This window comes from Oratosquilla oratoria, chromosome 7 (assembly GCF_046742065.1).
Source record: "Oratosquilla oratoria isolate Oo_2021 chromosome 7, ASM4674206v1, whole genome shotgun sequence".
NCBI classification, from domain to species: domain Eukaryota; kingdom Metazoa; phylum Arthropoda; class Malacostraca; order Stomatopoda; family Squillidae; genus Oratosquilla; species Oratosquilla oratoria.
The window spans coordinates 45,293,576-45,306,075 of NC_134783.1; the positions used below are offsets into that span (position 1 = coordinate 45,293,576).

Consider the following 12,500-nt stretch of genomic DNA (forward strand, 5'->3'; position numbering starts at 1 on the left):
AGATATATACTCTTCCTAATGGTCTATTGGCCCGGAGGTATCAAATTAATGGTTGGTTGGTTCCGACCTCCCCACCTGACGCTCGAACAGAAAAGTCTTTTCGGCTAACAAGCAGAGGTGTTGTTTTTTACGATGTCCGAACATGTTCCCTTCCCTCCCCTGGGCGCGAGTAACAGTAGACAGGCCTGATCCCCATAAAACAGACGAATGACGCCAATGAGGTCGGCTCGTTGACAGAAAACGAGAGTATGGTGTATGTAGAGATGCGACTCGCTTATATGGCAAGAGTGTTCGAGGGAATCTACAAGACTCGGAAAATGAAGGTTCTCAAAATGAACAAAATTGTACACGTCAACTCACACATTGCAGTGCTGCCAATTGTACATATACTCATCGCCAATGGAGCAGTTGCAGACCGAAAGGGAGAGGTGGTACCGGAATAATCGGAGCCTAAGACTGCGTTACTATGGCAACGACCGTGGTTACGTCATTGCCATAGGGAGCCAATCCACAGGGCCACATGGTTTAGCTCTCCACCAATCAGATTCAAGATGGCGGGTTCTTACATGGGATTGACCATAATACCAATTGACACTTGCGAAACCCAGGAATAAACAAGACGAAAAGATGTGAAATGATAAAAATGTTTACGTTGAGAGGTGAGGTCTATAGGAGGATATATTAGTTAATATTTGAGAAGATATTCTACGCCAAATTTTGGCTTATTGTTGGCGACAGCAAAGTGTCCCTTAGGAGTCGTTAGACTCGAAAAGTCTCGAGAATCTTTTAACCAGAGGAAGGTGCTGGTCGTTATACCAAGTTGTGGCTGTCGCTGCATAATTTGAGATTGGCATTAGACTGAATAGATTATGGGGGGGGGGGGTTACTTCAGGTGATATAGTTGGTAGACTTAGGTGGTATGCGAAGCAGACAAGGCATATTGACCACCTGTCTCTTTTCGTAGTTTTAAGATTTCAGTCTTTGGTTCTAACTGTCGCCAGGCGATTTTATTCATCTGAGCGAGAGGGTTTGAAGCTATCTAGAACTTATCTAGGTTAATCCTATGTCGTACTACCATGACCGCCATCTGCACTAAAGGAAACGCTAACACTAAACAACAACAAATACATTATCATCACTACATTCAATACCAAAACACACTCAACAACAAAAACAAAAACATCACCACCATCACCACCACTACTATCACCATCGTCAACACTACTACTACAACTACTACCACCACCACTACCACCATCACCACCACCAACAGCGACAACTCCACCACCACTACCAACACCACCACTACTACCACCACCACGAAAACCACAACCACCAATACTACCACCACCATATCCTGAAAATGGAGGAGTGTGTGGAAGTGACGGGGACAAGAATGGTATGGATTATATTCGGAAACGCTGATGAAATGATGATGTCGGTGATGACGACAGTGATGTTGATATCTAGGTGTGAGGGGCTCGAGGGAGAGAGGGAGCGAGTGAAGGAGTGAAAGAGAGAGGGAGAGAGAGAAGGAAGGAGAGAGGAAGAGAGAGAAGGAAGGAGAAAGGAAAGAGTGAAAGAACGACCTTGGGCTTATGTCGGTCACCGAAATAATTGATGTGTGTAAACCGAAATTCAAAATTACAACTTTCCATACTTTGAATTAATAAATCAAAATGGCCGAGTCGAACATAATGAAACTAAGATTTCTTACAAATGTTAGTTTAGTATTCATTATCTCAATGTTTCGATATTCAAACATTAAGATAAAATTAAAAGTATTAATCTTATTACTATTAGATTAACTGAATTAGTAAACTCCTTGCCTGTGTTAGTGTTATAAATCTAAGTCCGAGGGGGCTAAATGTAAGCGCGAAAATAAAACCCCAGCTTGCGCAGAATTAAAGAGCCGTTAAATTTTGTGTGCAAGTAACAATGTATTAAATTTAAATAGCCAGATCGAGCGAAAATGAATGTATAACTAAACCTTTCCTAGATTTAAGATAACTTAATATAACTTCTTTGCATGTGTATTTTGTTCCAAAAACGTCTTCGGTTAGTTTGTAAAACTTAGTTGAGACTTTTTCATCACTTTGTGTGTCTGTGATGTTGGGAACATTTATGAAGAAGAAACAACAGACGAAAGTAATGATAAGAACCAATGAAAATGTGGTGACTGTTTTCTATAAGAAAATGTGATGATTATTTTCAAAAAGAATACAATGATTGTGTTCCGATGAAGATGACACAATACGGTGATAATGATGTTAATAGTGATGATTGTGATGATGGATAGACCATAGGAAGTAGAGACTGACAGAAAGAAAATAAGGTTTGGAAAGAAAAAGAACACACACACACACACACACACACACACACACACACACACACACACACACACACACACACACACACACACACACACACACACACACACTATTGTATATATATATATATATATTATACACATAGATATACAGGTAGAGATAAATATAAATAGACAGATAGCAAGCGAGATAGAGATCGAGAGCTATAAAAATGTATACATTCAGGTTATATATATATATATATATATATATATATATATATATATGTATATATATATATATATATATGTATATATATATATACGTGTATGTATGTGTGTGTGTGTGTATGTATATAGAGGTGGTGTAAAGACTCAAAATGAGAGGGAACCTTTACCCTTTGGGCCCAACTGGGGAGGCGATGACATTCAAATCGGGCTTCTGTCAACCGATATCCTTCCGAAGGAGGATCCTCCATAAAATGGAGGACAAAAAAAAAAGTGGAGAAGAACAAGAGAGAAAAACAGGGAGCTGAATGAGAAGAAAAGCACAAATAACTAGACAACTAAATAAATAAATAGAAAATAAGCAGATAAAGAAAGTAAGTAGAATAAACAAAAAAATGTGAGGAAAGAGGGGAAAAGGAAAAAGAAAACGTAACAGTTAAGAAGAGACTAAACACGCAAGAGTAACCAAAAGGCCAATAAGTCGAGAAATGTTCGTAAATATCTGAAGTACGATGATAAGGAGGTAAAGGAGGACAAGAACAGGAGGAGCACGAGAAGGAACAGGAAGAAGAATACGAGGAAGAATAGGAGGAGAAAAGGAAGAGGAAGAAAACAAATAGAAGGAAGCATGAGCAGAAGGAAGAGGAGCAGGATGGAGAATATCAGGAGGAGGAGGAGGAGGAGGAGGAGGAGGAGGAGGAGGAGGAGGAGGACGAGTAGGAGGAGGAGGAGTAGGAGGAGGAGGACGAGTAGGAGGAGGATGAGTAGAAAGAAGCGGAGAAGGAAGAGTATAAGATGGAGGAGAAGAGAGAGAGGGATAAGGAAGGAGAAGGGGAGAGGAGGAGGAGAAGGGAGAGGAGGAAGAAGATGAGGAGGAGGGGGAAGGAGGATGAGGATGAGGAGAGAGAGAGAAGGAGGGAGAAGGAGGGATAAGGGGAGAGGGGGGGAGGAGGGAGAAGGAGAGAGGAGGGAGACTGGTATGAGAAGGGAGACGGGAAGAGGGAAAGGGGGAGGAGGAGGGGTAGGGGAGGAGGGAGAGGGGAAAGAGGAGGGGTAGGGGAGGAGGAGGAGGAGGAAGAGGAGAAGAAGAAGGATCAGATGACACAATACGGGGGTAGAATGTGAAGAAGAAGGAGAATTAGCAGAGTGAGGAGGAGGACAGAAGGGAGGTGGAGAGGGAGAAGGGGAAGGAGTGGAGGGAGGAGGAAGGGGAGGTGAAGGAGGTGAAGAAGGTGGGAGAGGAGGGGAGGAAGGGAGGGTAAAGGGGAGGAGAGGAGGGGGAAGGGGAGGAGGGGAGGGGAGGGGGAGAAGGAGGAGGGGAGAAGAGGAAGTGGGGAGGATTAGGATTAAGTAATTTGGATGGAGGTTGTGAAATGTGAAGAGAAGTAGAAATGAGGAGGAGGAGGAGGATAGGATGGAAAAGCAGGGAAGGAGGAAGAGGATAAAGAGGAGAAAGAGAAGGAAGAAGACTAAGAAGATGAGGAGGAGGAAGAGAAGGAGGAAAAAGAAGAAGAGGATGAGGAGGAGAAGGTGATTGAGTAGGATGAGGAGAATAAGAATAAAAATGAAGATATTGAACCGGAATATGAGGAGGAGTACGAGGAAGAGGGGTACGAGGAGGAGGGGTACGATGAGGAGGGGTACGAGGAGGAGGGGTATTAAGAGGATGAAGGGTACGAGGAGGAGTGGTATTAAGAGGAGGAAGGGTACGAGGAGGAGGGGTATTAAGAGGAGGGGTACGAGGAGGAGGAGTACGAGGAGGAGGGGTACGAGGAGGAGGAGTACGAGGAGAAGGAGTACGAGGAGGAGTACGAGGAGGAGGAAAACAAGGAGGAGGAAAACGAGGAGGAGGGGTACTAGGAGGGGTACTAGGAGGAGTACGAGGAGGAGTACGAGGAGGAGTACGAGGAGGAGTACGAAGAGGAGGATTACGAAAAGAAGTACGAGGAGGAGGAGTATGAGGAGGGATACGAGGAGGAAGAGTATGAGGGGGAATATGAGGAGGAATACGAGGAGGAAGGGTACGAGGAGGAGTACGAGGAGGAGGGGTACGAGGAGGAGGGGTACGAGGAGAAGTACGAGGAGGAGGAGTACGAGAAATACGAGGATTACAAGGAAGAGTACCAGAAGGAGGAGTACGAGGACGAGGAGTACGAGGAGGAGGAGTACGAGGAGGAGGAGTACGAGGAGGAGGAGTACGAGGAGGAGTACGAAGAGGAGGAGTACCAGGAGGAGTAGGAGTACCAGGAGGAGGAGGAGTACGAGGAAGGGTACTAGGAGGAGGAGTACGAGGAAGGGTACTAGGAGGAGGGGTACTAGGAGGAGGGGTACTAGGAGGAGTACCAGGAGGAGGAGGAGCACGAGGAAGAGGAGTACCAGGAGTAGAAGTAGAGAGTGATGGTGGTGGAGTGATTGTGAAAGCAAGAGTTCAAGGGCTGGAAAGGAATGGAGGAGGAATGGAGGGGAGAGAGGGAGGGGAGAGAGGGAGGGGAGAGAGGGAGGGAGGGATGGAGGAAGTGTGGGAGAGCGACCCACTTGAAGGGTTTCACAACGCAACATCCCTGACCCCCTTCTTTAACCGGCCATTCTTCTTCCTCCTCCTCCTCCTCCTCCTTCTCCTCCTTCTCCTCCTCCTCTTTCTCCTTCTCCTCCTTTTCCTCCTCCTCTTCTTCTTCCTCCTCCTCCTCCTCTTCCTCCTCCTCCTCCTCTTCCTCCTCCTCTTCCTCCTTCTCCTCCTCCTCTTTCTCCATCTCTTCCTCCTCCTCTTCCTCTTCACTTTATTCATCCCCTTCCTCCTACTTATCCTCTTTCTTCATCTGCTCCTCGTTCTTCTTTTTCTTTTCCTCTTCATCTTTCTTCTCTTCCTTCACCTTCTATTCTTCCTACATTCCTAACTTCCCTTCTCTTCTTCCATTACTACCAAGTCTATCCATATTTTTCTTCTTAATTCTTTCGCATTCTTCTCTCTCATTATTCACGTTGGTTCCAGATGCCATCCACTGCATCGGCCTACTTCTGTTTTGTGACACACTTAACTGTTTTCCTTCTGGCTAAAATTTCAGGATTTCAATTAGTCCCTAGGGGAGTGTGTGTGTGTGTGTGTGTGTGTGTGTGTGTGTGTGTGTGTGTGTGTGTGTGTGTGTGTGTGTGTGTGTGTGTGTGTGTGTGTGTGTGTGTGTGTGTGTGTGTGTGTGTGTGTGTGTGTGTGTGTGTGTGTGTGTGTGTGTGTGTGTGCGTGCGCGCGTCATCGTGTCATTTTTTCTTCTTTGATTCTTCCTCTTCATCTCTCATCTTCAGCTACGCCTTTGAATAATTTCCTCGAAGACCTTTACGGTTCAGAAAGGATTTTCATGATTTTATTCTGGTTATTTACAGGCGATTCTATTCAGCCCAGAGGAAACCCTGTGACCAGGAGGGATAATGTACAATCACGAACTAAAGTTCGCGCGAATTTTTCTTTTTGGTTCTTCCAATATCAAGTGTCCACATTTCTTCCTGTGTCTTATTCCACACCCTCCTCCACCCTCCGCTCCACATGAAATCTCTCCCCCTCAAATCCACCTGCCTTTAACTCTCTCCTTCCTCCACATACTCCGTTTTCCTCTCCACCTCTTCCTTATCCTCCTCCTCCTCCTCCTCCTCCTCTTCCTCATTTCAACCTCTTTTTGCCCCCTTTTCCCAATTCCTCCTGTTGCCTTCCTCCTCCTCCTTTACCTTTTCCTCTCCTTCCTTTTTTTCTTCCCCTTGTACTCTTTGTACTCCTCCTTCCTCTTTCCCCTTCGTCTTATTCTTCTTCCTGATCTTCCTCTCTCTTCCTATTTCTCTTCCTCTTCCCTTCCTTCTCTTCTTCCTCCTTCCTCTCTCCCCTTCGTCTTATTCCTCTTCCTGATCTTCCTCTCTCTTCCTATTTCTCTTCCTCTTCCCTTCCTTCTCTTCTTCCTCCTTCCTCTCTCCCCTTATTCTTATTCCTCTTCCTGACCTTCCTCTCTCTTCCTATTTCTCTTCCTCTTCCCCTTCCTTCTCTTCCTCCCCCTCCCTCCTCACACCGAATCTGTGACACTTACCCTGAGTTCACCGGTTGTCTTCTCCCTCCCTCCCTCCCTCCCTCATCCTCTTCCTCCCCTCCTCCTCCCTCCCTCCGTCATCCTCTTCCTCCCCTCCTCCTCCCTCCCTTCACATTTCGTCCTCGTTCCCCTTCCCAACATTCCATCGTCACCTAGCTTACCGTGTGCTGCCGCCAGGGTTTTTTATTCAACTCTGTGGCATCCCTCGCTTCATTTTCTCTACTTTCTCTTCAACCTCAACTTTCCTCTGCTCTCCTCCTTTTCTCCTTCAATCCCCTGTCTCCTCTCTTCCTCCATTCTCAATTAACTCCTCTTTTACTTTTTTCAATTTACTTATGTCCTTCTCTCTTCTTCGAATTCACCTATCTAGCTCTTCACCCTCCTACCTCCATCTCATCTACCTCCTCCTCATCTACCTCCTCCTCATCTACTTCCTCCACCTCATCTACTTTTCCTTTCCTCTACCTTCCTATTTCCACCTTCCTACCTCCATCTGACTTACCTTCACCTCGTTTACTTACTCCACCTCAGTTTCCTCCTTTTCCACCTCACCTCTCTCCCCATCCACTTCCACCTCATCTACCTCTTCCTCTTCCATCTCCTCTACACCTCTACCTCTTCTACCTCCCCCTCTCCCTCCTCCTCTCCACAACACCTGGAGTTTCTTTCGCCACTCCCTCCCACCTCGCGGACTCTTGATGAAGCCAAAGCTGATTTTGCAAAGACTTCTCCTCTCATTTCGCGCCTCCAGTGAATCAGGCACTAATTGCATATCCTTTTTTTCCCTCTCGACCCTTTTTTCGTCCAATCACAGTCACACGTGGACCCAACTTTTGCCTCACGCTGTGTGCCCACAACATTCCTTGGTTCTTACTCTCTCTCTCTAACCACCTCTCTCTCTCTCTCCCTCTCTCTCTGTTGCTCTTTTTCAACTGTGCTGGGTTATACACAGACACGCTCAGACACATACAATGAAAAAGACCGACATAAAGGCCCTCCTCTCTCTCTCTCTCTCTCTCTCTCTCTCTCTCTCTCTCTCTCTCTCTCTCTCTCTCTCTCTCTCTCTCTCTCTCACACACACACACACACACACACACACACACACACACACACACACACACACACACACACACACGTATTCTGGTGACTCCTCTCTATTCTCTTGTTTTGGTCAAAACCCAAATATCATTCAGTTGAGAGGTGGACCCAACTCTTAAGAGGCGTTCGACTGATTCAGGACACTCTTGACGTTCAACGAACGTCTTCCAACTGCAAAAAAAAAAAAACCTGTCTGGTATCGGCAAGGAAGCAGTTTTTGGTGTCTATAGAGCAGTGATTCTCAGCTAAGGATAAATCTACCTCTCATGAGTCAATGAATGATAAGGTAGGCTTCAACATATCTTAGGTTTTGCATCAATTCTGTAATACACTACCTAGCTATCCACATTTTACATACACGAACACGTTTCCTTAATCGAAATCCAATTTGTATAGAATCTTTATGACAAAGGTGTTTTTTCATTGTGTTTTCTGTGACTTCATATTGGCAATGCATTTTTTTTTTCTTTTTGTCTGGAAGTAATGGAATAAATAACTACAAGGGGGAGCTTTGTGACTGGAAGGGTTGAGAATCGCTGCTGAAGACTACATGGCCATTTCCAAGGGCTTCACCACACACACTTCCTCCATGATCCTCTTGTACCCTCTTCTCTCCTCTCAAAGGCGCTACACCAACACACAGGGCACAGGTGCTTCAACTGCAGCTCAGTGGCTCCTGGCGTAAGGCCTTCATCTTAATGACGCTCCCCTTTGGGGCTCTGTACAATCACTCTTGTGACTCTGAAGTGTGTCAATCATAGGACAAGAACGCCGCAGAAATGTCTATGACGTCGTTCTTCTTTGACGTCATAAGAGTTACGTCATTTTCCTTATGACGTCATCAAAATGACGTGATTTTTCTTGTTGCGTCAAATGTGACGTCAGAGTTCCCATAGAGGCCCTATAGCGCCGGGCGACCTTAGAACATCTGTAGAACGATGTTTACTCTTTAGTTAATGGCTACTTAAACCAGTAACTAAAGTAACTCCCCCACCCTCACCCTCACCCTAACCTAGAATAAATAAATAAATAAATAAATAAATAAATAAATAAAATATATCACTTATGGAATAGAAGACTGGACCCGAAAGATTCCGTCAACAATAACAAACCTGAAAATGAAATGTTCAGCATATTCCTGATGCTACAAGCGCCATCATCAGTCAGTAAAAGAGCATAATTCACTCAAGTGATGTATTCCATCAAATTTTTCACATCGATCACTCAAGGGATACTCACAAACATGTTCGCAATACATTTCCGAGCCTTTAAGAGGATTATTAAGTGAAAACACTGCAGGGGAAAGAGCACCTCAAAATTGGAGCAGATTTAAAGTAGATTTAATACTATTTTTCCTTCATTAAACTTGCAGAGTGTATGGGAGTGGATGGATGGGAAAGGAAGGAAGGGTAGTAAGTGGTGGGATGATGAAGTGAAGAAGATAGTAGAAGAGAAGAAGCGAGCACTCACAGACTGGTTGGAAAGTAGGACGAGAAGTACATAGAAAAAAATAAGAGAAGCAAAACATAAGATTGAGTCAAAAAGGCGAGTAAAATGGGAAGAAGTATGACAGAATTTTTTTAAAGTAATAAAAAGATATTTTGTAGGGAAGAAAGAAAGGGTGGCGAGTCAAGTAGAGAAGAAAAGGTAAAAGGTGCAAATGAACAGATGTTAACGGAAGAGGAGGCGGAAAGGGGAAGGTGGGCAGAGTACTTTAGAGAGCTGTTGAATATGGAAGGGGATAGGGAGGGATTGGTACTAGCAGTAGGAGGTGCTAAGAAAATGACAGTGACAGGAGAGGAAAATGGAGGAGAAATAAGAAAAGATGCGATGCAAGTAGTTTTGAAAATTAGGAGAGTAGGTAAGACACCTGGGTTAGATGGATGTCATACGGAATGTCTGATGAAGGGAGGTACAGTAATAGTGGACTGGTTAGTGAGGTTATTTGCTGTGTGTCTAAGGGAGGGTCGAGTGCTTGAGGACTGGAGGAGTACCTGCATAGTTTCGCTTTACAAGGGGAAAGGGGACAAATATGAGTGTAGTAGTTTCAAGGGGATCAGTTTGTTGAGTGTATTTGGGAAGGGATATGGGAGAGTTTTGAGAGGATTAGGAAAGGAACAGAGGGAATATTAGGAGAGAAACAGTGTGGGTTTAGGGAAAGGTAGAGGTTGCATGGATCAGATTTTTGTGGGAAAGCGGATATGTGAGAAAGATTTAGCAAAAGGTAAGGATGTTTTTTGGGCCTTTATGGATTTGGAAAATGTTTTCGACAGGGTGAAAAGGCACTGTGGGAGGATTTGCAGATATATGGGATTAGGGGAAGGTTGTTAAGGGCAGTCAAGAGTTTTTAAGAGAGTAGTAGAGCTTGTGTGATAGAATTGGAAATGGAGATGGCGAGATGTTTGAGGTAAAGGTGTGACTGCAATAGGGATGTATCATGTCATCATGGTTATTCAGTGCGTACGATGGGGTGGTGCGGGTGGTAAATGCGAGGGTAATGGACAGGGGGCTGGAGATGGTTAAAGGAAATGAAGAAAATTTGGGAGGTGAGCCAGTTGTTGTTTGCTGACGACACTGCGCTTGTGGCAGGGTCAGAGGGATTAAGGTAGTTAATGAGAGAGTTTGGGAAGGTATGCGATAGGAAAAAGTTGAAGATAAATGTGGGTAAATGTAAGGTGATGAGAAGTACATAGTGAAAGGATGGCATCGAGTTGGAGGTAAATCTTAAAGGAGAGAGGCTGAAGGAAGTGGAAAGCTTTAGGTATTTGGGGTTGCATTTGGCAGGAAAGGGAGGAGTGGCGGTGGAGGTAGATTGTAGATTGAGAGAAGCTAGTAAATGTTTTGGGAGGTTAAAAAATCTCATGAGAAATAGGTAGCTGGGAATGGATGCAAAGAGGAGACTATATAAAGGGGTGCTTGTGGCGACGGCACTGTATGGGGCAGAAACATGGAATTTAAGAGAGGCAGAGAGGAAAAGTTTAAATGTGTTAGAGATGAAATGTCTGAGAAGTATGAAAGGGGTTACAAGGTTGGATAAAGTGAGAAACAAGGAGGTGAAGATGAGAGCTGGATTGGAAAAGGAGATGGCTGATAGGGCTGATGAAAGAATATAGGGATGGTTTGGACACACGGAAAGAATGAGTGAAAAAAGCGCTATTAAAGGCAGGGGTGGTTGGAGCGAACTTGAGGGGACGACCAAGGATGAGATGGATAGATGGGGTAAAAGTGCGTTGAGCAAGAGGGGAATGTCTGTTGAGCAAGGAAGCAAGAAGGCAGGAGATAGGTGAGTGGTGAATGGCTGTGTATAGATGATGTTGTGATGCAAAGAAGGGAGGGGGTGGGGGATGGGGGGAGTAGGGAGCGGTTATGTATGAATGATATTTTGACGCAGCCCGAAGTGATTCCACCCCCCCCCCCCGTCTTCTCTTGGTTTGCATGAGGGGACGGACAGGGGGTCGCCGATTAAGTGAAACGGCTTTCCTGAGGATGTGCTGTGTCTTGCTGCATTGCTTCTGCCACAGGACAATGGGCAGGATACAGGGATGGCCCGTGACCCATGAGGAGTTAAGATGAGAGGGAAGAAAGGGTGGTGGATGGGAGTGGAATGGGTGGGAGTGGAATGGGTGGAGGCGGGTACTTGCGTTTTGACTTGGCTACCTCCGCTGTAAGAGGGGAAAAGCCCTTGGTATATAAATAGACACTTGCAGAGACCTGGAGGAAAAGGTGGGCTTTGTAAGTACAATTACCCACCTTCCTTCCGGCTGAGCGGATTACATGTGTCGTTCCCGCAAACGATCTTATACTTCTTCATCTAATTTCTATAATTGTTTTATTATTACTATTATTGCAATTGTTATCAGTCATTATATATATATATACATATATATATATATATATATATATATATGTATGTATATATTATTTATTTATTTAATTTTTCCTAGGTTAGAGTGGCCTCAGATTCATCATCTATGACCGAACACACATCATCTGACCCACTTAAATATCATTTACTAAACCTGGAACTAAGTGACTGTCAGTGGCGTCCCCATTTCTCGGCGACGTGGGGGTGTGGGAGCGAAAAAACGCGCCACGTGACTGGTTGCGTCGAGCATGACCAGTCACAGAGACTTTTGGTTCTCTATGTCATCAAAGTAGGTGGAGTCATCCATGTGGGTAATTTGGAGCCAATGTAACTAAACTATTCCTACAATGTGTGTATATATGTACGTATGTTTATATATATATATATATATATATATATATATATATATATATAGATATAGATATATATATATATATATATATATATATATATATATATACATTGAGACATTCTGACAGGTTGATGTAAGCGGAATAGGAAACGCAGGAGTCTTAGTCTTGAGTTTATTCCTGACTAGTTTCGCAGGTATGCTTTTTCAAAGCCCGTTTGTAAACCCCCTCCTTTGAAAAAGCATACCTGCGAAACTAGTCAGGAATAAACTCAAGACTAAGACTCCTGTGTTTCCTATTCCGCTCTCATCATATATATATACATATATATATAAATATATATATATATATATATCTATATATATATATATATATATATATATAGATATAGATATATATATATCACTTAGACAAAATGTTGTAGCATATTTGTAAATAATAATCACGAAGAAACCACGGTCGGAATAAAAGGAATTTTAGAAGAAGGTATAGCTTCTATATTTTGGCTAGTAGCTGTAGCCCTCTTCAGGAACAGGGCTACAGCTGTTAACTGAAATATAGAATTTATATTTTCATCTAAGTTTCCT

The 12,500-nt window shown here is 44.0% G+C and overlaps 1 protein-coding gene across 1 annotated transcript in view; it reads right to left on the reverse strand.

Annotated features, from left to right (window-relative positions):
• Nucleotides 1–12,500, reverse strand: part of LOC143027138 (uncharacterized) — a 426,550-nt gene that overhangs the window by 164,696 nt on the left and 249,354 nt on the right. The window lies entirely within an intron of this gene.